Source organism: Podarcis cretensis, assembly GCF_951804945.1.
Source record: "Podarcis cretensis genome assembly, chromosome: 5".
NCBI classification, from domain to species: Eukaryota; Metazoa; Chordata; class Lepidosauria; order Squamata; family Lacertidae; genus Podarcis; species Podarcis cretensis.
The window spans coordinates 89,433,111-89,458,132 of NC_137174.1; the positions used below are offsets into that span (position 1 = coordinate 89,433,111).

The 25,022-nt window shown below is 44.7% G+C and overlaps 1 protein-coding gene across 3 annotated transcripts in view; it reads left to right on the top strand.

Moving 5' to 3' along the window:
* The window catches only part of NAALADL2 (N-acetylated alpha-linked acidic dipeptidase like 2), an 819,134-nt gene that overhangs the window by 139,823 nt on the left and 654,289 nt on the right, over positions 1 to 25,022 (top strand). For 2 of the 3 annotated variants that reach the window (XM_079977819.1, XM_079977820.1), the window contains one exon: positions 22,994 to 23,074. The gene's annotated coding sequence lies outside the window, so the exon portion shown is untranslated. The other variant, XM_079977821.1, reaches the window with a different exon arrangement.

Genomic DNA, 25,022 nt, shown 5'->3' on the forward strand with positions numbered 1-25,022 from the left:
GTCAAGGTTGAAACTTTCCTTGTTAGGCCGAATCGCTACTATTAAGATGAATGTATTGCCTAGAATGTTGTTCTTATTCCAGACGTTGCAGATTGTGGACAAGATGGACTGTTTCAAGAGGTGGCAGAAAGACATATCAAAATTTGTCTGGCAGGGCAAAAAGCCCAGAATTAAATTTAAGATTTTAACTGATGCAAAGGATAGAGGGGGGTTTGCCCTGCCGGACTTAAGACTTTATTATGAATCAGCAGCTTTCTGCTGGTTGAAACACTGGCTACTTCTTGAGAACACTGACATTTTGGATCTGGAAGGGTACGACAATAGTTTTGGTTGGCATGCATACTTATGGTACGACAAGGTAAAGGTGTATAAAAGCTTTAAAAACCATATTGTAAGGAAAGCATTGTATAACGTTTGGATTAGATACAAAGATTTGTTGGAAAGTAAAACCCCTAGGTGGGTGTCACCAATGGAAGCTAGGGAAGTAAAAAAGCTTAATATGGATTCTAAATGGCCAAAATATCATGAGATTTTAGAATACGATGGCGAAAGGGTGAAACTTCAGAGTTATGAGAAATTAAAGCCTAAGGTTCGAGACTGGTTGCATTACCATCAGATAAATGAGACGTTTAAACAGGACAGGAAAATAGGATTTCAGAAAGAGAAGTCAAAACTAGAAACAGAATTGTTGGAACCCAATACTAAGAACTTATCAAAAATGTATAACTTGCTGTTAAAATGGAATACACAGGATGAAATGGTGAAATCAGCTATGATTAAATGGGCACAAGATATCGGTCATGATATTATGTTTGCTGACTGGGAACAGTTATGGACCACCGGTATTAAATTTACTGCATGTAATGCCTTAAAAGAAAACATTATGAAAATGATCTACCGGTGGTACATGACCCCAGTCAAGCTTGCAAAAATATATCATTTGCCTAATAATAAGTGTTGGAAATGTAATGAGACTGAAGGCACTTTCTACCACCTTTGGTGGACCTGCCCAAAGGTTAAAGCTTTCTGGGAAATGATCTATAATGAAATTAAGAAGGTCCTTAAGTGGACTTTTCCTAAGAAACCAGAGGCTTTCCTCTTGGGCATGGTGGGCCAAGTGGTGTCAAGGAAGGACAGGATTTTCTTTATGTATGCCACTACAGCAGCAAGAATTCTACTGGCAAAGTATTGGAAGACGCAAGAACTACCTACTCTGGAAGAATGGCAAACAAAGGTGATTGACTTTATGGGACTGGCCGAGATGACGGGCAGAATCCGGGACCAGGGGAAAGAGACAATGGAAGAGGACTGGAAGAAATTCAAAATATATCTTAAAAATAATTGTAAAATTGAGGAGTGTTAAGATGTCAGGGGGTAAGAAGTAAAGAATTGCAGCAGTAAACAAAAAAATTAAGAATTTCTTTTTATGAAAGGGAATTAGGACAATGGACCTAAGGGTTGCTAAAGAACCATTAAACAAGGATGCAGGGATGGGGAGGTATGGGGAAGTCAAAGAAAGAAGGGTATGAACTGATGAGTTTGAAGTTGTACTGCTTTATATTGTGCTTTATTATTTGTGTGGAAAATTAATAAAAATTATTATAAAAAAAAAAAAAGGAATATACTTCCAGACAGACCTAGAGAAGGTGCGCAGGACATTAGTGTGTCACATCGAAGGGGTACTGCCATACCATAATGGGGGCCTCTAGAGAAGTAGCTCATCTTGCCCAACATGCAAGTTTAAATCTTGCCGAACATGCAAGTTTAAATCTCATGTTCCCTCCTAGATGTGGTGTGCAGTTCTTTCAAAGCCTAGACATGAGGCATCTTCTATGATGCTTCACCCCCACCCAACCCAACCCAACCCAACCCAGTCCCTTTAATTGCCGCCTTCTCCTGAGAGCTCCATGATCCAACACTCTTTTCTTGCCTCTTAGGATAGCATTTGCAGACCTACATATTTGTAGGCTGCAAGGACTTTGGCTCAGGACACTATTACTTACTTATTTGCTTACAACCTTCATATTTGTTGTTGTTTAGTCGTTTAGTCGTGTCCGACTCTTCGTGACCCCATGGACCAGAGAACGCCAGGCACTCCTGTCCTCCACTGCCCCCCGCAGCTTGGTCAGACTCATGCTGGTAACCTCGAAAACACTATCCAACCATCTCGTCCTCTGTCGCCCCCTTCTCCTTGTGCCCTCCATCTTTCCCAACATCAGGGTCTTCTCCAGGGAGTCTTCTCTTCTCATGAGGTGGCCAAAGTACTGGAGCCTCAGCTTCACAATCTGTCCTTCCAGTGAGCACTCAGGGCTGATATCCTTCAGAATGGAGAGGTTTGATCTTCTTGCAGTCCATGGGACTCTCAAGAGTCTCCTCCAGCACCATAATTCAAAAGCATCAATTCTTCGGCGATCAGCCTTCTTTATGGTCCAGCTCTCACTTCCATACATCACTACTGGGAAAACCATAGCTTTAACTATACGGACCTTTGTTGGCAAGGTGATGTCTCTACTTCTCAAGATGCTGTCTAGGCCTGTCATTGCCCTTCTCCCAAGAAGCAGGCGTCTTTTAATTTCGTGGCTGCTGTCACCATCTGCAGTGATCATGGAGCCCAAGAAAGTAAAATCTCTCACTGCCTCCATTTCTTCCCCTTCTATTTGCCAGGAGGTGATGGGACCAGTAGCCATGATCTTCGTTTTTTTGATGTTGAGCTTCAACTAATTCTAAAATTGCCCTTGCCACCAGTCTCAAGATCCGTTAAAAAAGACCACAAAAAACCACAAACACAAACAAAAACGGGGTGGGAGAGAGGAGGGCATGTGTGGTCTCCAAATACCTGCAGTACTTCATGGATGTGAAAGAACCTCTTATCTTTGTAGCCAATGAGTTATCAGTTACAAGCTTTGGGAGCAAACTCTTGGAAGGAAACTCTTCCTCCCAAAAAGAAAAAAGAAAGACAGCTCTAACTGATGAGTGATACTGGTTGTAGCACATCTATTTTGCATATCAGCTCTGCAAATGCTGCAATTTGCATTGAGTACCTGAGGGATGAAGTCTTATTTTTATCCTGCTGTTTCCCAAAGAGGTCAAGGAAACACAGTGGGAAGAGCTGCATTTGCAAACGGAAGATCTAGCTCTGTTGTCGATGAGGCCAGACCCTGGTGGTCTGGGGGCTGTTCTGATTTGGGGAATAGGGAAGATGGAACACTTGTGATCTCATGCCTGAATGTTCCAAGTTGGCAATATGTTATGATCAGTGGCAGAGCATCTTGAACAGCCTTCCCCAATCTGTTGCCCTCCAGATGTTTTGGACTTCCACTCCCATCTTGCATGGTTGACTGTCTGCAGATGATGGGAGTTGTGGTCTCACAAATATCTGGTGGGCAATAGGTTGAAGTGGGCTAGTCTAGAACATGGCTGATATTTTGGAAAGCAGTTAATATGTGACACAAATCACTATCAAATTAATTTGAGAGTGCCAGCACTGAAAGTTTCTAGATATTGATCACTAGCAGCACATTCATGAGAGCAGAGTATATCAGAAGGTCCAGACACTTTTTGGTGTCTCAAAGCAGCAGAGGTGAGGAAGTTCAGAATTCGAGAAGACTCTTGGTTGGAGTTGAAAATCCATTGATGTGATGTTTCCTCCCAGAAAACCCAAATCCCTAAAGTGTATTAAATGCAATCCCCCTTCCAAAAAAACCACACACAATTTTCTGAATGCCAAGGAGATGCCATTAAAGAGACAGCCTGTGCATAACGAGCAGGGCTTAAAACAAAAAGGGGAGCGGAAAGCCGATTGCCAAACATTAATGGGTCAGTAAGAACAGCACGTAGAAGTCTTGCTCCTTAAAACTAGCCAAGAAGTTATAGTCAGTTGGCAATGGGTTTGCAGATACTAAAATAATTGCTGAGTTAATTGTCTAGGACTAGGGCAGCAGGGAGGGCAACCCTTTGAAATTCCATTTTGAAACTCTGGATTATGTGAAAATATGAAAGTGCCTCAAAGTGAGATGAGGTAGAGATTGGGCGAACCACTTGGAGTATCGGCTCTTTCCAAAAGACCTTACTTACGTAAGTTGGAATTAAATTATTATTTGCAGAGGCAAAGTCTCCTGACTTGAAATCTGTCAATGCACAGATGTTCAGAGCTAAGATAATAATATCATAGACATGCCCTCCTCTCCCTTCCTCCCTCCCTCCCCCAAAAGCTATTTCAAATAAGTTGCAATTGCCTTATTAGTTGCAGACCAGAGCTCTTGAACAACATTGTACATGATGTTCTTGAACATATACAAATGACTTCCTGAAGATATACTAGATTTTATATAGTATATAAAATATAGTATTTTTATAAGATATACAGTGATCCATGCGACGATCACCTCCAGGCTTGACTACTGTAATTCGCTCTATGTGGGGCTGCCCTTGAAGCTGTCCCAGAAACCCCAGCGGGTGCAGAATGCTGCAGTGAGGCTCCTCACGGGGTCTTTGCCATGGGAGCATATTCACCCAGTGCTTTTCCAGCTGCACTGGCTCCCAGTGGAGTACAGGGTCAGATTTAAGGTGCTGGTTTTGACTTTTAAAGCCCTTCACGGCCTAGGACCCTCGTACCTATGGGACCGCCTCTCCCGGTATGCCCCACAGAGAGCCTCAAGGTCCATAAATAGCAACACCCCAGTGGTCCCGGGCCCTAAGGAAGTTAGATTAGCTTCAACCAGAGCCAGGGTCTTTTCAACTCTGGCTCCGGCCGGGTGGAACGCTCTGCCTCATGAGACCAGGGCCCTGCGGGATCTGATTTCTTTCTGCAGGGCCTGTAAGACAGAGTTGTTCCGCCTGGCCTTTGGCTTGGAGCCAATTTGATTCCCTCCCCCTCCTTCTTTTTTCTTTTCCTTTCTCCTCCTGCGATGAGGCTACATTTTAATATTTTAATGTTTCAGTATTTTAATGTTGTATTTTAAATTTGTTTTTAAGTTGTAATCATTCAACTTGTTTTTATTATTGCTTGTTAGCTGCCCTGAGCCCGGCCTTGGCTGGGGAGGGTGGGGTATAAATAAAAATTATTATTATTATTAGATTTTGGTCAGGTTGTTGAAAATAAGTGAATTAGCAGGGCTAACTTGAATAAATAGCCCAAATATGATGTTTGCATTTATTTTCACAGCACTTTTAAGCACTGTTCAAACTGCTAAAGTTAGTCATAGAATTAGAGAGCTGGAGGTGACCTCAAGGGTCCCTCTGCAATACAAGAATCTCAGCTAAATAATCCCTCTCAAATGACTATCCAACCTCTGCTTAAAAACCTCCAGCGAAGGAGAGTCCACCACAGTCTGAGGGTGTCCATTCCACTGTCAAGTAGCTCTTACCACCAGAAATTTCTTCCTAATATTTAGTCAGAATCTCCTTCCTTGTGACTTGAATTCATTGGTTCATATCCTACCCTCTGAAGCTACACCGATTCTGTGAGTTTCACTGGGTTTTTTGTTTTTTTCTTCCATACAGTAATAGCCCTTTGGGATAGGTCTGTTTTTCCACAGCAGAGAAGAGGGCATACTGGGAGGAATAATGGCTTACCAGGACTTGGCCTGTTGCATTTCCATGCATGCTTTGTTAAATTTGGCTTTGTGTGTTTGAGGTTCCTCCACCCCCCCTCCAACCGCAGGATGACTTTCCCATAAAGATAGATCACAGCTGACAGTTTTCTGGCAGAATTATCGCTTACGGTATGTGGTAAGATCAAATGGCCACCACTGGGCCCTTAAATTAAGTTGTGCCCCATCCCAGAAAACAATAAAGATGTTTGTTTGTTTAGGGCAAGTTGCCGACTTGTAAAGAATAATTCTGAAAATTCTGGTTTTCAGCCTTGTTTATCCCTTTGTCACATTGATCCACTTCAGTCTAATATGAAAAGACAGCTTTGGTGAGCCCTGCTGTTGAAAAACATGGTGCAGTGCTTGTGAGTAATCAGGAATGCCAAACACCCACCGCCCCACACAAAGAAAAGAAGTCAATAATGGAAAGAGCAATGCTTCTCTTGAATTGCTTTGCACCCAAGGGTGAAACAACAGGCTCCAATCAATAAGAGACCGGTTGCAACATCTCTTGAATGCTCTCTTCCTCTGAACACAAACCATTGCTCAGCGCTATCCGCTTATGCCCGCTGAGGGGATTGAAGAAGTCTGACTTGCGCTTTAATGAGAGAGGTCCTCCTGACTTCCCCTCTGTCTTGCAAGCATTCAAAGTGCAGATCCATCTGTGCACACAACCTCTCTCCAGCTGTGCTTTGCAAGGAGGGTGGCACCAGCTTTGATGTCGCCTTCCATCCAACTGGCATAGGTTAGCACTGCTATGGGGCTGTTAGCCAGGCTCCTCATTTCTCGCATTGGACCCCTCTTTGAAACCTTGCAATTTGCGCGTACAGAATATAAGAAGATCTGAGGGTGCCACAAATGCCGTCCCAACTCAGTACATTCGAATTGCTTGTATATATATATATATATATATATATATATATATATATATATATAATATCCATAGTAGCCATGCTCATATTTCATTTTAGGATAATAAAAATGAACTTGGCGCAGGGCATTTCCTGGGGATTAATGGCTGGCTGAGGTTAATGGGCCTTGGCTATGCTCTGGGCCATCAACTCCTCCCAGCTGGTCATTAATCCGCAGGAAATACCCAGCACCAAGATGATTATATACCTTTATGTGGGTTCTTCTTTCTGAGCAGAATTCAGGAGCCCTTGGCGCCTGCTGCTTTTAGCCACAGTTAGAGCTTACAGCACTTACAGGCTTCAAATGTTTGCTGGCATTTCCGCATAGTGGCAGCCCAAGAGTGCTGTGCTTCAGAGCTTTTTCAAAGAGCACCTACAGAACGGGTAGAGAACGAGCCCTCAGCTGCCGGGCTGCTAGGTGACCTGCTGATTGAGGTAGCTTTACCAGCATGGACAACGTCTGGGTAGGATAGCCTGTGGACCGGATTTCTGCTTCCTCTTCACGGCATGCAGACGAAAGCCACACAAGCAAGCTCAAAAAAGCACAGTGAGATACGTTTTCATTTGCAAGGAGAGAGTGAGCAGTCCAGGTTTTTAGATCTTTGGGAGACTTCTGAATGTTATGATGATCTGACGGGAGCAGGGAGGAAAGGAAAAAATGGAAGAACAAAGTGTATCTAAGATATACAAAGTCCAACTGATGGATTTATAATTTTTTATTCATCACATTTATATCCCACCTTCACTCCAAGGTGGCACACATGGTTTTCTTCCTATTTTACCCTTGCAAGAACCCTGTGAGGTAGGGTAGGCTGAGAGACTGTGACTGGCTCAAGGTTACCCAGTGAGGACTCGCCCACACGTCCCTTGGTCTGGCAATTTCTTCAGTTTGCCCCATGATTTCTAGGCACGGGTCCGGGAGGTGTGTTATTTGACCCACCTCCTTCCCATAGCTGTCAACTTTTCCCTTTTCTTGCGAGGAATCCTATTCAGAATAAGGGAATTTCCCTTTAAAAAAGGGAAACATTGACAGCTATGCTCCTTCCCCGGAAAAGCCCACTGTTTACTGTTGAATCGGAACAAAACATCAATCTGCAGAAACCCCAATTGATATTTGTTCTGATTCAGCCTTAAACTGTGGCTTTTCCTGGGGAAAAGTAGAGGGACAAAGAAAAAACTTTGAACTCTGGTCTCTCAGGCACCAGTCCAACACTCTAAACACTACACAATGTTGACTCTCACGCCATACTGATATAAATCCCATTAATTTCACTGAGTCCTACTCTAACTAAAGTTGGATGCAACTCTGTGTCCAAAGCAAAAAGAGCAATTTCTGAGGGGGGGGGGGACACTCTCCCTGCATCAATACAATATTCAGGACTTATGTCAAGCCACTTCCACACCTTACATTTCAAGGACTGTTATACTTTAATATAATAATACATAATAAATAAATATTCAAATGTCTTAATCATCTGCTCAAGAATTTTCCAGGGCAACTTACAGAAATGTCAAACATACAGAGTTTAAAACTGCACAATAAAACAATTAATCCATAGACATTAAAAACACACCCCAGAAAATTATAATCAATATGGGCAATTAACAAAAAACAAATCAAGAACAAATCAAGAATGTTCAGTAGAAACAACCCATTGCATGTCATGGAATGTCTGAGAGCAGAGTTGAGTTTTAACTTGAGACTGAACATATAGTAAAATTGGTGCCAGATGAGTCTTGCTGGAGAAAGCAAACCATAGATGAAGGGCCACAACCAAAATGGCCCTCCTCCTTATTGCCAGTCCTTGAATCTTGAAACAAATGTTTATGTGCACTGGTGAGACTGGTAATTCTGGACCCCGGTTTCCCATTACCAGAACATGCCGCAGTTAGCCTCAGCCTTGCACCCTTCCCTTCCCTCTCTGAAAGGAGACAATCAATTTCCAGGCATCTTTTGCAAAAAGCAAAAGTTTCCCATGTTGATGGAACACAGAAAAGTGGTCCATGCAAGCCACAGTTGCCTGTTTTCGGGTGGGAAACTTCAGCTCTGTAGACAAATGATGGAGATGGGGTGGATGAGCCAGAGGGGAGTCCTTTGACTTCACCCCTTCAGACACATCGCAGCTACTACATGTTGCAGAGACTACTTGAGAGGCAGGGATCTTGCCATCCTCAGAGCTGCTCCCTGCACAGTCAGGGCTGTGGTACAATGGTTGCTGCAGGACAAGTGAGATCATCCCCACTCTCTCCACCCAAGCAATTTCCATAGCATGCTTTTAAATGCCTGAACAGAGCTTATGGATTTGTTACAAATTGTGGCCGGAAGCCTCAGATTTCCTCCACTTACATGCAAAGTGAGAGAGGAGCATGCAAGCCTGAGGCTTGCCATGACACAGTCATACAATACTAAATCATGGTTTTGGGTTCTGTCTGAATTTAAACCCCACACACATCTTTAAAACCAACAAATCTGAATAAATCCTGAATTCTTGTGTAGAAGCACAGAAATGGAATAATGCTTTTTTTTAATCCAATTTTTTACACCAAGGTTTAGCAACTCTTTTCTATTAATGCTTTTACTGCTGCACACTTTCAGTCAGTAGCATGGTGTGTGTGTGTGTGTGTGTGTGTGTGTGTGTTTGCTTTGGACGGGCAACCTGAAAAGGAAAAAGTTGCTTTTATTTTTACCTCTCTGATGATCAAGCATTACTCTATTAAGAGATAATATTTGTAAACGAGTGGATGAATGCACAGCCTCAGAAACGGTAGGCTTTTGCCTCAGCTACAGACGTTTCTGGTGATGTGATAAAATGATCCAATGTCATCTCTAGGCTAAGCAAGCAGGACAGAAGAAGGGCAATGCCTTACTTCTATAAATGCTTGTGTTCACCAATGTCATGGTCCTCACTATGAAATCAAGGCCTTACAAAAACATCTACCCAAACAAGGTTGATTTAACTTGGGTCCCATCATGCCACTTTTAACAGTCATGGATTCCCTTCAAGAATCCTAGGGAGCATAGTTTGCTATGAGTGTTGAAAGTTGTTAGAAAACCCATATTCCCCTCACAGACCTCCTATTCCCAGAGTTCCCGGAGAGAAGGAATTGATAGCTGCCCATTTTGAGAAACAGATGCTGAACTCGATGGACCTTTAGTTCTTTTAGCAGGACTCTTCTTAAGTTGTTTTGGACCTCCCAGTGTAAAAATTACAGACACAGAAGAATGGAAGCCTTTTTCAGACTATTTAAAGAAACATTATAGTATGATGAATTCGTGAGCAGGGTACGAACTATGAGCAACAGACGGAATTAGAGATTACTGTATCATTGTCATGATATAAAAGATATAAGATAGGGTGCAGCAAAGGGGAGAAATAAAAAAACATCATTGAAAATGGGATGGGAAGTTGAACCCCCAAAGAGAAAACTCTATTATGTATTGGAATGTATATGTGATTTTTAATTTTTTTTTTAATAAAATATAATGGGGAGGGGGATGCAGACACAACAGTGATGCAATCCATTTAATGGCAGGATTTTTTAAAAAAAGCATTGTTATTGTTTTGTTTTAAAGCATAGAAAATTAAAAAATGTTTAATCTTGCCTTAGATCACCTATCTTGACTAGCGTTGAGGAAGAAAAACCCATAAGTGAATTAGCTGGTTCAAGGAAGGAAGATGGGTGAATGACTTGCCATCTCTAAAAGGAGAATTATAAACAGAACCTGAGGCTAGAAAGGTCTTGTTTTCCTCAAGTTATCTATAATTTAGGATCCTCCTCCAATTCCCACCAGGTCCCTCGGAACATATTTATTTAGCTACGCCAAGCTTGGCTGGTAGGTAATAAACACTGCAGTTCAAGTTTGTGAACTGTGGATGTCAGAGGCTCAGATCTCCGAATAAAGAACACTTCCTCTTGTAATTAAATTTCAGATGGGTCAGTTTACCTTCCTGGCCTTGTAAGCAGTGCAACTTGACTTCTGTCACACTCCACATCTTTCTAAAGAATGACCTTTTGTTCTTCCTGGCGTTTAATGAACTGTTAAAATAAGACCTGGCATAAAGGGGGCAGTTGTATAACATTGTGCATCCGGGCAGCATTTAATAACAGCCTCAACGAGAAAAATAAATAAATACAGAAGCCATCACCTGCCTTGTTTTCACACAGGTTCACAACATATAAGAAACAATCACTTTTCACATCTGTTTAGGCCGTTTAGGCATCTATGGCTCACATGGTTGTAGTCACGCTAGAGTGTGCCTCTTTTCTGTAAAAAATATTCCGTTATGAAATGACTAACCCACATCAAAAAATGACAGACTCATATTTACTTGTTTGCCATATTAAAGAAATGATCACTAAATATTTCAGTTGTCAAATATGATTCATAATGAATATGTGTGGGAAAGGGGTGCCAAATTTCTAATATCGAGAAACATTCACACAGTCACTCCAAGAATAAGTTCAATTCAAGGCTCAGCCATCTTGGACCTGGGAAAATGGGCAAGTATATTGAGCCACACTACTGGCCGCTCACAATTGGCCTCAGGGGTGAGGAACATCAGGCCTGGGGCTCAAATGCATCTCTAGATCATTCTTGGGACTCTCCAGGCTGCACACCTTCTAAAGCCACTACCACGACCCCTCGGTGGTCCTGTTTTGCACCACCCTTGAGGTTTCTTTGCCCGGCTAGGATGTATTCTTGAACTCTCACAATACATATTGCTATTCAGGAAGGAAGGCAGATAGGCTTCTGTGTTGCTGTAGAAACTAACCTACTGTACAAACGTAAATTTTACGGTTGTTGATCCACCCAATTTTTGTCTCTGGCTCCGCCTATTGCTGACATGCTGCCCACAAGGAAACGTAGCTGCGCCATAGCCCGGGGCATCTCACTTTACCCTGTAGCATAACACAAGAAGGGAAGCTGGTTTTAGCATTCTGGCACAGCTTTCCACCCCCCCTCTCCTCTCCGTCAAATCCAATCCAAATGTTTTCCCTTTGCTTATACTCTTGAGCTCTTTATATCTGTCATTCATGGCTGTGCCGGTTTCTCTGTTTAGCAGCAACATGCTGTGGGCCTTCCTTGGGTCAATAAGAAAGCCTCTGATCTTTGAAGTGCCACTGAGCGTAAGATCTGAATGCGGGAACCAGCACAGCAGAAGCTGGCAGGTCTGGGGAGACCCTGTTATAGGTGTGTGTGTGTGTGTGTGTGTGTGTGTGTGTGTGAGAGAGAGAGAGAGAGAGAGAGAAGGCATGTATGGTTTTTTCCCACCTCCATGTGCATAAGGAACAATCCATAAACTCAGAGGCATAGCCACAGTCTGGTACTGCTGGCAGGGATTTGAAACACTAACTCAAGCACAGAAAGCAACATCTCATTGCCTTGCTATAGTTTATAGGTATAGGTAAAGGTAAAGGACCCCTGGACTGTTAAGTACGGTCAAAGGCAACTATGGGGTTGCAGCGTTCATCTTACTTTCAGGCTGAGGGAGCCAGCATTTGTCTACAGACAGCCTTCCAGGTCATGTGGCCAGCAGGACTAAACTGCTTCTGGTGCAACGGGACACCGTGACGGAAGCCAGAGCGCAAGGAAACACCCTTTACCTTCCTGCCACAGTGGTACCTATTTATCTACTTTCACTGGCGTGCTTTCGAACTGCTGGGTTGGCAGGAGCTGGGACAGAGCAACGGGAGCTTACCCCGTCATGTGGATTCAAACTTCCAACCTTCTGATCAACAAGCCCAAGAGGCTCAGTGGTTTAAACCATTCCAGAGGGTGTGGGGAGATTAGGAGAGGCTGTTCTGTTTGATGGCCCCACAAGGCTAGAGAAGGCTGGAGACCATAGAGCTGATCAGTCCCCACAATGCAGGGAAGCAGTATTTCCATGTGAGGAGGATGCTTTTTCAACCCAAGGAGTGCATTTCCCCATGGAGAACCTTCCAAAGGCCACACAATGTGCAGAGAGATGCTGCTCACAAAAGTCAGAGGCGTGTGTATATGTTTGTGTGTTTAAGGATATATTCCAGCCACTCAAAAGCATTGACTCCCAGTCAAAACCTGGCAGTAGGTGCACTTACTTGTAAGTAAATAAGCCTGGGAAAGAGGAGATTGAGAGGAGATATGATAGCTGCTGCATGGAAGATGGAGCAAGCTTGTTTTCTCCTGCACTGGAGGGTACGACTTGAACCAATGGCTTCAATTTATGAGAAAGGAGATTCTGACTCAACATATGGAGAAACTTTCTGGCAGTAAGAGTTGTTTGATAGTGGAAGGGTCTCCCTCGGGAGGTTTTGGACTCTCCTTCCTTGGAGGTTTTTAAGCAGAGGTTGGATGGCCATCTGTCCTGGATGCTTTAGCTGAGATTCTCACTGAGATCAAGGGAAGTAATAGTGCCACTGTATTCTGCTCTGGTCAGACCTCACCTGGAGTACTGTGTCCAGTTCTGGGCACCACAGTTCAAGAAGGACACTGACAAACTGGAACGTGTCCAGAGGAGGGCAACCAAAATGGTCAAAGGCCTGGAAACGATGCCTTATGAGGAACGGCTAAGGGAGCTGGGCATGTTTAGCCTGGAGAAGAGGAGGTTAAGGGGTGATAGGATAGCCATGTTCAAATATATAAAAGGATGTCACATAGAGGAGGGAGAAAGGTTGTTTTCTGCTGCTCCAGAGAAGCGGACACGGAGCAATGGCTCCAAACTACAAGAAAGAAGATTCCACCTAAACATTAGGAAGAACTTCCTGGCAGTAAGAGCTGTTTGACAGTGGAATTTGCTGCCAAGGAGTGTGGTGGAGTCTCCTTCTTTGGAGGTCTTTAAGCAGAGGCTTGACAACCATATGTCAGGAGTGCTCTGATGGTGTTTCCTGCTTGGCAGGGGGTTGGACTCGATGGCCCTTGTGGTCTCTTCCAACTCTATGATTCTATGATTCCTACATTGCAGGGGGTTGCACTTGAAAGATGACCCTTGATTCTATGATTCTACATTTATCAAAGCAGGTTAATGGTACAGACTCAACAGCAGGTCAATACAGCCCAGGAGCAATTACAAGGTGGAGAGTTGACGTGGATGAACCCAGCCTAGGAGCAAGGCCAAAGTTCACAAGGCCAACATTGGTAACAAGGAATTCAAGACTGTCCAGGAGCAGTAGAGCTGTCCCAACCAGTTTCCCTGCCCACCTGCCAAGCTTTTAAGCAGATGTGGGGAGCGTCCACCTACTCACAAGAACCTCTATTCCTATGTGTAAATTGACTTTAATTAATATAACTCCCTTCCTGAATTCCACCGTAACTATCTTCCTCCACCCATTCATGCTCAGAGCAAGGCCACTGACCCATCCATTTTATGAGTACACAAGAATGCATCACAACTAGCTCTGAAACAAAGCTAGAACTTCAAAAATACAGGGTTTTTTATTTAAAAAAGTGATTTGGTTTCAAAAAAGAGGATTCCAAGTGAAACTTCCTGGTTCTTGCTAATGTTGTTTGCTTTGCTTTGCTTCATTTCCCCCACCCACCCCTTTTTGTTTTAATGTTTAAGCTGCCAGTTCCCAAAGAGCCTCATTAAAAGGTTGGAGCCTTGGAAGAACAAATTAATTCAGAAAGGTGATATTCTAGTTTTGGTGTCTGTCTTTGAGTGCGCGATGGCATGGCAGCAATAACAGGAGAGCGGGAGAGGGAGGGAAAGAGGAGACAGGGGAAAGACCCTTCATAGAAACCCCAAGAGATGCACAAAGAGAGGGCAGAGGCATGCATTCCTCAGTGAGAAGCCAGAGCCTAATTAGCAGCCATGAAATGAGCAAAGATGAAGTGAATAATCTGCCAGGGAAGTACAGTATAAGTCCATTCTGTAAACATAGGCTGGTGATTCTCAACGTAGGTGGCAACCTACATTAGGGCAGCGAAGCGGGGACTTCTTCCTGGAAATTCCCATTCATTTGTTGATTGGAACAATAAGTAGAAGGAACATTAACTCATCTCCATACAAGTGCAGTAGATGACACTGTGTGTTCCATCCTTCACTTGATTCCCAGTGTATGGAGTCATTGTCTGATTTCCCTAAGGGTTTCCTAAGTATACAACTTGGATCAAAGTGTACTCTTACACCAAACAAAATAATGTACTAAAACTGCAGGAAGCTGTATCAAAAGCTGCATATCTATATCTATATGTACGGTATATCTATATGTATATCTATATGTCTATCTGTATCTGTATCTCTATCTATCATCTATCTATCTATTTATCGTGAAATCAGTCACATGTTTATTAAGCAAATGTTACGATTTGCAAATTCGCTATCAGGGCAATGCTGGTTCTTGTGATACTGAACTGATATTAAAAGCAGGCAGCCAATCTTGTTCAGTCCCGCAATAGTGCTATTTTATGCCAACCACACCGGTTACTCCTCACATCCCGATGCAGAGCAAATGTGTGAACATACACAACAGCACAGTGCTTTTGCATCATTTACAGCACAATCCTATACATATATAATACTATTCTCAGTTTAAGTGTGTAAAACCAAAAGCTGCAGCCCCAGTCTCATCTTCTCAGAAGTCTCATTGAATAATCCCAGGTCAGTGGGGTTGGGATCTCAGCCTAAGACTACCAAACCTATGATGCAGTGCATAGCTAAGCAGAAACATGCACACAATACTTAAATTCAAGATCACAATGGGGGGGGGGGACAGTGAAAATACCCCCCCCCCAAAAAAAATAGGCAATAGACAAATAAAATTGGAAATGGATTTTTCTTTCTAATGCTGGCAGACAAATCTTTGGCCTTACTGGGGTGGTGGGTGGGTGACAAAGTACAACGGCATTGTCTCTGCATACCTGAACACCTGCGAAACCCACACAAATTTTGTGGGTTTCGCTGCCCTAATGTAGGTTGCCACCTACGTTGAGAATCACCAGCCTATGTTTACAGAATGGACTTATACTGTACTTCCCTGGCAGATTATTCACTTCATCTTTGCTCATTTCATGGCTGCTAATTAGGCTCTGGCTTCTCACTGAGGAATGCATGCCTGCTGCTGCTGCTGCTGCTGCTGCTGCTGCTTGCGTGAGTGTTGGGAGGACCGCTCCCTCTCCTGCCAACTCCATCCGGCCTAGGGGGCGGGGCCTGCACTCGCACCCACAGCATAAGAGGCCTGAGAGAGGCCTCCGGGACACGACTGCTGCTGCTGCTGCTGCTGCTGCTGCTTGCGTGAGTGTTGGGAGGACCGCTCCCTCGCCTGCCAACTCCATCCGGCCTAGGGGGCGGGGCCTGCACTCACTGCCACAGCATAAGAGGCCTGAGTAGCTACCGGCAGCAATGGACAAAATGGTTTTAAATGTTTTAATCGCTTTTAATTTGCAGCACTTTAAATGGTGGTTGTTGTTTTTTATAATATTATATTATTTCGTTATTTTATTTTTGCTTGGGGTGGGATAAGCACTGAGTCAGCACAATTGTTCCTTGTTTTGCTTTGTTTTGTTTTGTTTTGTTCTGTTTTGTTTTATTATTATTATTATTCTGTTAAATTATTATTTAGTTTGTATTTTGCCTTTTAAGGGGGAGGGTCATGGCTGCCTGGGAGTGGGCCTCAGCCAATAGATTGGGTGGGGCAGGTTCCACAGGGGGAGATGTATTGGGACACCCGATCTCAGTGATCACGGGCAGGAGGAGGAGTTATGCTAAGACCAGACCATGTCATTACCGAGGAGGCAGGTTTAGTCGTTGTTTGAGGACTATCCCTGCCTCCAGGTCTGGTCCTGACCGGAAGGATACAGTAATCAGCAAGGGAAACCCACATGACCTGAAAGTGTTGCTGTGCAATGCCAGGTCAATGATGAATAAAACCACTGCCATCCACGACCTGATTGTGGATGGAGGATTTGACCTGGCATGTGTGACAGAGACCTGGTTGGATGAGGCAGATGGGCCTGTCCTTGCCGCTGCTTGCCCACCAGGTTTCTCTTACGCACAGCAACCCAGGTCATGTGGGCGGGGAGGGGGGGTTGCAGCGATTTTTAGGAAGTCATTAGTCTGCACCAGGCGTCCTATTGGGAAGACCCAGTTTTCTGAGTGCATGTTCTGGAAGTTGGGCAATAGGGGCAGTACAGGATTCCTACTGGTGTACCGACCTCCCCGCTGCACCAAGGATTCCCTGCCCGAGCTGCTTCAGGTCGTGGCGGATATACTCCTGGAGACACCTAGCTTGGTTGTCCTGGGGGATTTTAACATCCATGCCGACACGACCTTACAAGGGGCAGCTCGGGACTTCGTGGAAAGCATGGCCTCCATGGGGCTGTCCCTGAATAAGTCTGGCCCAACTCATAGCCACGGACATGCCTTAGACTTGGTGTTTACCTCTACGGATGTTGGTGATCTGACATTAACTAAAAGCGAAATAAAAGAAGTGCCATGGTCAGATCACTTCCTGGTGCAACTGGACTTCTCCGCAACCCTTCCCCTCCGCAGGGAGGTGGGACCGATTCGGATGGTCCGCCCCCGCCACTTAATGGATCCAATTGGCTTCCAGAGAGTGGTAGGGGATGCTTTATCCCAAGTTGATGGCCTTTCAGCTGATTCCCTGGTGGCACGCTGGAATGCGGAGTTAACCAGGGCTATTGACTGTCTGGCTCCGAAGCGCCCTCTCCGATTGCATGGAGCCCGGACAGCCCCGTGGTTCTCCCCGGAGCTGAGGGTGATGAAACAATCGTTGAGACGGCTAGAGCGCCGGTGGCGGAAAACTCATTCTGAATCAGACCAGACACGGGTTAGAGCTCAACGTCGAGCCTACCAAGTGGCAATGGCGACGGCGAAGAGGGCCTTCTTCGCCGCCTCCATTGCATCTGCAGAAAACAGCAGCAGGAGACTTTTTCAGGTGGTTCGCAGTTTATCGGAACCACCTGTACCACCGGGGCCTGGTAGGGACCCCAAGATCTCCTGCAATGCTTTTGCAAAGTTTTTTGCAGATAAAATCGCTCAGATTCAGAAGGAAGTAGACTCCACAGTGGGAGCAGGGCCAGGGCGGGAGAGTGCCAGAGTTCTGTCTGGTCCTGTTATATGGGATCAATTCCAATCTGTTACCTCCGAGGATGTGGACAGGCTGCTTGGACGAGTGAAACCGACCACCTGTCTCCTTGATCCTTGCCCATCCTGGCTGATAAAAGCGAGCCGGGAAGGGCTGGGCGATGGGCTTTGCGGGGTGGTGAATGCTTCCCTCTGTGAGGGAGCCTTCCCAGACCCGCTGAAAGAGGCGGTCATTAAACCGCTTCTTAAAAAAACATCTTTAGACCCGGCCAATTTGGCCAACTATCGCCCAGTCTCAAATCTGCCATTCTTGGCCAAGGTGATTGAGCGGGTGGTTGCTGAACAACTCCAAGCACGCCTGGAGGAAACGGACCATTTGGATCCCTTCCAATCGGGATTCAGGCCTCACCATGGGACTGAAACTGCCTTGGTCGCGCTGGTTGATGGTCTCCGGCGGGCTAGGGACAAAGGTGAGAGCTGCTTCCTAGTTCTGCTGGATCTCTCAGCGGCCTTTGACACCATCGACCATAACATCCTTCTGGACCGTCTAGAGGGGCTGGGAGCTGGGGGCACTGTTATACAGTGGTTCCGCTCCTTCCTCCTGGGCCGTGTTCAGAAAGTGGTGGTGGGGGATGAGTGTTCAGACCCTTGGGCCCTCACTTGTGGGGTACCTCAGGGTTCCGTCCTCTCCCCCATGCTTTTTAACATCTATATGAAGCCGCTGGGAGAGATCATCAGGGGGTTTGGACTGGGTGTTCATCAGTATGCAGATGACACCCAGCTCTACCTCTCCTTTAAATCAGAACCAGTGAAGGCGGTGAAGGTCCTGTGTGAGTGCCTGGAGGCGGTTGGAGGTTGGATGGCGGCTAACAGATTGAGGTTGAATCCTGACAAGACAGAAGTACTGTTTTTGGGGGACAGGAGGCGGGCAGGTGTGGAGGATTCCCTGGTCCTGAATGGGGTAACTGTGCCCCTGAAGGACCAGGTGCGCAGCCTGGGAGTCATTTTGGACTCACAGCTGTCCATGGAGGCGCAGGTTAACTCTGTGTCCAGGGCAGCTGTCTACCAGCTCCACCTGGTACGCAGGCTAAGACCCTACCTTCCCGCGGACTGTCTCGCCAGAGTGGTGCATGCTCTGGTTATCTCACGCTTGGACTACTGCAACGCGCTCTACGTGGGGCTACCTTTGAAGGTGACCCGGAAACTGCAATTAATCCAGAATGCGGCAGCTAGACTGGTGACTGGGAGTGGCCGCCGGGACCACATAACACCGGTTCTGAGAGATCTGCACTGGCTCCCAGTACGTTTCCGAGCACGATTCAAAGTGTTGGTGCTGACCTTTAAAGCCCTAAACGGCCTCGGTCCTGTATACCTGAAGGAGCATCTCCACCCCCATCGTTCAGCCCAGACACTGAGATCCAGCGCCGAGGGCCTTCTGGCGGTTCCCTCATTGCGAGAAGTGAGGCTACAGGGAACCAGGCAGAGGGCCTTCTCGGTAGTGGCGCCCGACCTGTGGAACGCCCTCCCATCAGATGTCAAAGAGATAAAGAATTACCTGACATTCAGAAGACATCTTAAGGCAGCCCTGTTCAGGGAAGTTTTTAATATGTAATGCTGTATTGTTTTTAACACTGATTGGGAGCCGCCCAGAGTGGCTGGGGAAACTCAGCCAGATGGGCGGGGTATAAATAATAAATTATTATTATTATTATTATTACAAATACACCAAAGTGCCAAGATTTTTATCTTTTCAGCAGCAGGTGAAATCCTCATTCTTTGCCCACGCTTTTCAGCTTTTCTTAGTTTGCGTTCTCATCCTCCCCGCCTCTTGCATTTTTAGAAGTACGTGTGGTTTTAATGTTTAACGCAGGTATAAATAGTAGGAAGAAAAGGAAAGGCAGACAGGCAGGCACATTTTGAGGCCCGATCTGTGTGCATAACTAGCAATCTCCATGTAATTTGAAGAAAATAAGCTTAAATCATAGACGAGTTTGAGTAAGTTATTGATATTGCCAGAGAAAGAGAAGTGGAGAAGAGGCTGTGATTCGCCGACACTTTCCCACTTGGTGGGCTCCTTTTTTTGTAAGATATTTTCTATGTGTCTGAATCCCACTGTTGGGGAATCACACGTGCTGCATGATTTGTATGCATGGTTCCCCATTAGGGATGCACACACAGAAGTCTCTTTACATGTGCATATGGCCCAAAGGTGCATCCTGGGAGAGATGCTTTTGGTTTCCATTCATTTTGGAAAGCACAGAGTCCAATAAATGAATCTCTTGGTGGTGGTGGTTGATTTTTTGTATGTATGTGTCTGCGCAAGTCCCACAATATGAAGAGATCTTGGTTTGAGAGTTGGGGGTGGGAATCGAGAATGGACGGAGAAAAATGGTCACAAGCAAGATACGTATTAATGAAAAATATTTGTCCTCCTGCAAGCAGGAGCATTGGGATGCAAATGAGACAGCTGCGTTCTTTAATTGCAGCTGGATTAATAAAATGTAATTTTTACAACCCATTTGCAACAGACCGCTGGGGAATACATTTTATTACCACTCTGGGTGTCTTCTAGTTAATAAATTCGTGTCTTCTGAGCATAAGCGTTTGGCTTCAAATCCCAGATACAAGTTTATTAAAATTGTAATAGTTCTTGGAGACTATAAAATGAAATGAAGTGCACAAAATGTACATTTCCAGCACATGGCTCTCAAGCCATTTTTTACATGACTAATTTCCATGTTTCTGGCCTTGGCAGTGTGGTGTGGTTGAATTTAAATAATAAATATTTAACCAGCCACAGATATTGGTCTACGTACATTTCAAATGTAGGCTGTTTTAGCCCCCTTTGCAATCTTATTTAAGGTTTACATTTCATAGAATCAGAGAATTGTAGAGTTGAGGGTGGGAATCGAGAATGGACGGAGAAAAATGGTCACAAGCAAGATACGTATTAATGAAAAATATTTGTCCTCCTGCAAGCAGGAGCATTGGGATGCAAATTTGGAAGAAATTTGAGGGTCATCTAGTCCAAACCCCTGCAATGCAGGAATCTTAGGATGTGGTGGTTCTCTGGTTCAGCCAGCGTAAATCCCCAAGCCCTGACTCAACCAGAGATATGCTGCCCCAAATCCTTCATCCTGGCTTAGCTGAAACTCAGGGAGCTGAGTTGTGCCCTGGAAAAGGAGTGTTCTAGGGGAGTGGTTGAGCCAGGACCAGAGGAGGGAAACTTAAGTTGGTTGGATACTGTGTGCATTCAATTTGGTCATGTTGGTATACGTTAAGCTGGCAATGTTTGGGAAGCTGAAGAAGCTTGATCTTCACTCAGTAGAACAACGTTGGCAAAGTGTTTCCTAAGTTTTATTGACAGAAGTCTGATAGAGAGTCATGTTGAACACATGGAAATGTTCACCGCCTTCTGCCCTGGTAGGTTTCTGCAGTGCACATGCACAGTATCTGTCATAAAGATGAGCATTTCCTTAATAATGGATATGTTCTTGTTCGATATTTGCAGAGCTTTAGACCCTAAAGTACATCTTGGTGTATAAACATAATTAGTGCCTTCCTACTGTCAGAGGAAGGAGATAGCTATACTTTGCTAATTTCTTCAAGATGAGCCAGTCAATAGTTTCTTCATATTGATTGACACACATCTCCTCTAACCTTTACTCAGGAGCTCACTTCAATTAATTATAGCATCTTGGTGCTATTTTGTCCTTTGCAATATTCTTGCCAATGATTCTTTTGCATTCAACCCTTGATCCTGATGTTTACTGGTATGCATTTCCTGGTATTTGAACATAAATGGTTCATAGTCCAGTTCCCGGCATTGCCTGCTGGTCTGGGGAAAACTCCTGCCTAAAACTCTGAAACCTTGCCAATCAGTGTGGGCAGTACTAAGCTAGGTGGGTGGTCTGACTTTATAGAAGATATCTTCTTGTAGTGGTCTTTTGTGTTCCAACCAAACGGATATTGGACAGTGTTGGTATGTGCAGGTGAATTTAATACCCCACTTAGAAGGTACCACTATGCGTTGATGTGAGGAGAAGGTGCGTGGACTTTCCTCCTGTGACTGTGTCTTGCCAAATGCAAGGTGGTTCTTTTGTTAATGAGATTCAGAGGCACTGCAAACACAAGTGAGTGAGACAACTAAAGATTTTATTCTAAACATCAAACATTACATACATTATCAAGCAAGCACTTCAATCTGCCACTTGGAAGCCCTCAATAAGTCGTGAAGTGACCCCCCCCCCAGGTAGCCTTAGTTTGCACATAAATGATCGATCAGTCCGTGCGTGAGCTTCTCAAAAACTATGCCCAACACCATCCGATTTATAGATAGCTAACCTGTGTGGTTTGCCTGGCTGCCTACATGCTACTAGCTACATACAGATTAGCCACCTCTCCCAATGCTTCACTTTCTTCAAACAATGTCCAACATCAAAAGAAGGTACCTAACAATATCCCTTCCAGCAGATTAGAGGCATTAAAGGCTGCTCTTCAGCCATCAAAGTGCTTAACAAGAGATAGAGATGGGGAAGCAAACAGAGGCAGGAAAGCCAGGAAACCATGTTAGATCACCATCTCCTTGAAATACAAATATCTTCTGGCTAAATTGCCCATACAGTCTAGAAGGCACTGCTTGACGCAACGAGGATGACACAGTGAAGGGCTTCATGCACCATACTTGGAGAGGACCTACCAATGCCTCACAGTAGCTTATCATGTCCATTGGCTTGTAAAGGTAAAAGTAAAGGACCCCTGACAGTTAAGTCCAGTCGCAAACAGCTCTGGGGTTGCGGCGCTCGTCTTGCTTTACGGGCCGAGGGAGCCGGCGTTTGCTTTCGCAAACAGTTTTTTCTGGGTCATGTGGCCAGCATGACTAAGCTGCTTCTGGCGAAACCAGAGCAGCACATGGAAACGGCATTTACCTTCCCATCGGAGCAGTACCTATTTATCTACTTGCACTTTTTTGGCGCGCTTTCGGACTGCTAGGTTGGCAGGAGCAGGGACAGAGCAACAGGAGCTCACCTCGTTGTGGGGATTTTTGGATTTCCCAGGAGAGACGCGTGGCTCGGGCGCGCTGCAGGCCCCGCGGTGAGTGTTGCCCAGTACTTTGTCACCCCCTCAATGGTGACACCTGGGGCGACCCGCACCCACCGCACCCCCCTTCCTCCACCCCTAGCAAGAGCATGTCCCTGCTGCTGGCAGGTTGATCCTTCCCAGGTGCACTACATATGCAAAAACAGTTAAAACATTTGCATATATAAAAGCAGTTTTTTAAAAGACTACATGCTTTTAAAAAAATAAATGATTGTATGTATAAAAGAATTGCAAATAAATCCATGTAAGAACGTCCACTTAGGGATTAAAAAAAAAAAATCTCTTTTGAAGGCTTATTGAAAGAGCAAAGGTCAAATTCCTCAAGAAGTCAGCACAACACTCACTTCCCCTCTCATCTCGTTCACAGACAATGCTGCTTATCCTTGAGATACTTGGAAGACATGGATTGGCCTGAACTAGTGCTTTGCAGAAGAGGCCTCTAAGGAAGGTAATGATGGAGCTAAGGCTTATTTTATAAGTGGTATGTTGGGGCTATGTGTTCCTACTTGAATCCTGTGCTATCCAACTTGAAAGCCCCAGATCCTATTACGTGAACCATGAACATGCGCCATGCTTGATGCGGAACACTCTCGCATAATGAGGCACCCCCATTAACCTCTTTAGGTAAGAACTGATCTCTTCTCCCAGGCATTCATGTTTATTTGCTTTGCTGGTATTTGATGCAACTTATGTGCACTTAACTCGTTTGCATTCAGCTTTATGTGCTTGGGGAGGGGGGAGTAAAGGCGGATGGAAAGGGGGCTGGCATTCAGGAAAAAAGACATTGGCTATGCTACCCACCACTGAACTGAATGTGTTTTGACTATATACAATTTTGGCTTCATGCACTATCCCCAGATGTAGCCTTCGTGTAAGCTGAGAGTGGCCTATTTGACTGAGTTTGTTTTATATGTCATTGTATGGCTTTTATTGTACTGTGCTGTTCTTTTTTCTGATTTTATGTCATGCTTTATACTTTTAAAATTTTGTCAGTCACTTGGAGAGTTGTTGCTTGAATTATTATTATTATTATTATTATTGACAATGAATTCTTAGAGACATTTATTACTTCTCATATTGTGGGGTGGAAACTTATAAGGCAGGAAGCTAAGCTCTGGTGATATTTGGTGATCCTTGGTTCAAAAGTTCTGAATCTATGCTCTTCAATACACCCCACACAGATGTTTATGGAGCCTCTTTAGTGAGGTAAATGCACTCCCTGTATGCTCAGAGGCATTGTGTTCTACAACTAGCTTGTGGAGAGACCCCACCACCACCAAAATGACCCCAAGAAACCCCTGATATAAGAATGAGCCCAGGCTGATGGGAAACTGCTTTTGAAGAAGACATTAGTTTATACACTGGTCTCAGATTGGAAGATTTATTTGCAATTGGTACCAAGTGCATGTTAAACCATGTGGCATAACCATATGATTTCAAGATACAACAGATTGTGGAGGGAAACTTTGGGGCAATTGTGGTTGTCTTAGACACATGGGAAACCACAAGTCTCTCTGATAATGCAAGACAACCCTTCTCTGTGTGCAGCATGCTGCAAACTTTCAGACTGGCGGATGTAGCTTGGCTTTTGGTCCATCTCAGCCTGTCATTGGACTTGTCCTTTCCAAGAGAACAGATGCTCCTTGTTGCTTGCATTGCTCTGAAGCACTTTGTACTGCATGTCAGTGGACGACAAATGTCAGTGGTGACAGTAATGGTTTCCATGTATCCTGAACGCAGATTTTCCTTAGAGTCTAAGGCAGTTTGCAAGCTGCTCCTCTACATCCTGCTATAGCAGAGCTTGTACATTGCCCTATCCCATGGGTAGGCAATCAAAAGCCCAGGGGCCAGATCCGGCCAAATCGCCTTCTAAATCCGGCCTGCAGACGGTCTGGGAATCAGCATGTTTTCACATGAGTAGAATGTGCCCTTTAAAAAAAAAAAAAAAAAATGCCTCTCTGGGTTATTTGTGGGGCTTGCCTGGTGTTTTTACTCGAGTAGAATGTGTGCTTTTATTTAAAATGCATCTCTGGGTTATTTGTGGGGCATAGGAATTTGTTCATTCCCCCCCCCCCTCAAAATATAGTCTGGCCTCCCACAAGGTCTGAGGGACAGTGGACCGGCCCCCTGCTGAAAAAGTTTGCTGACCCCTGCCTAACCCATGTTGTGGAACTCCCAGTATATGGAAGTTCACCAGATTACCCCTTCCCTGCCTTTTAGGGTGCTCATTTTTGGGGGATAGGCTAGGTTCTGGGATCAGAGATCTGAACACACTTTCTTCCCAGTTTCTCAGTTGCATGTTTCAACTGGATGGTTTCAAGGTCTTTGGACAGCATGTTTGGATGGAATAGTTTGAACAGGTTTGATGAATTGATTGCATTTAATTATTTTTGTCA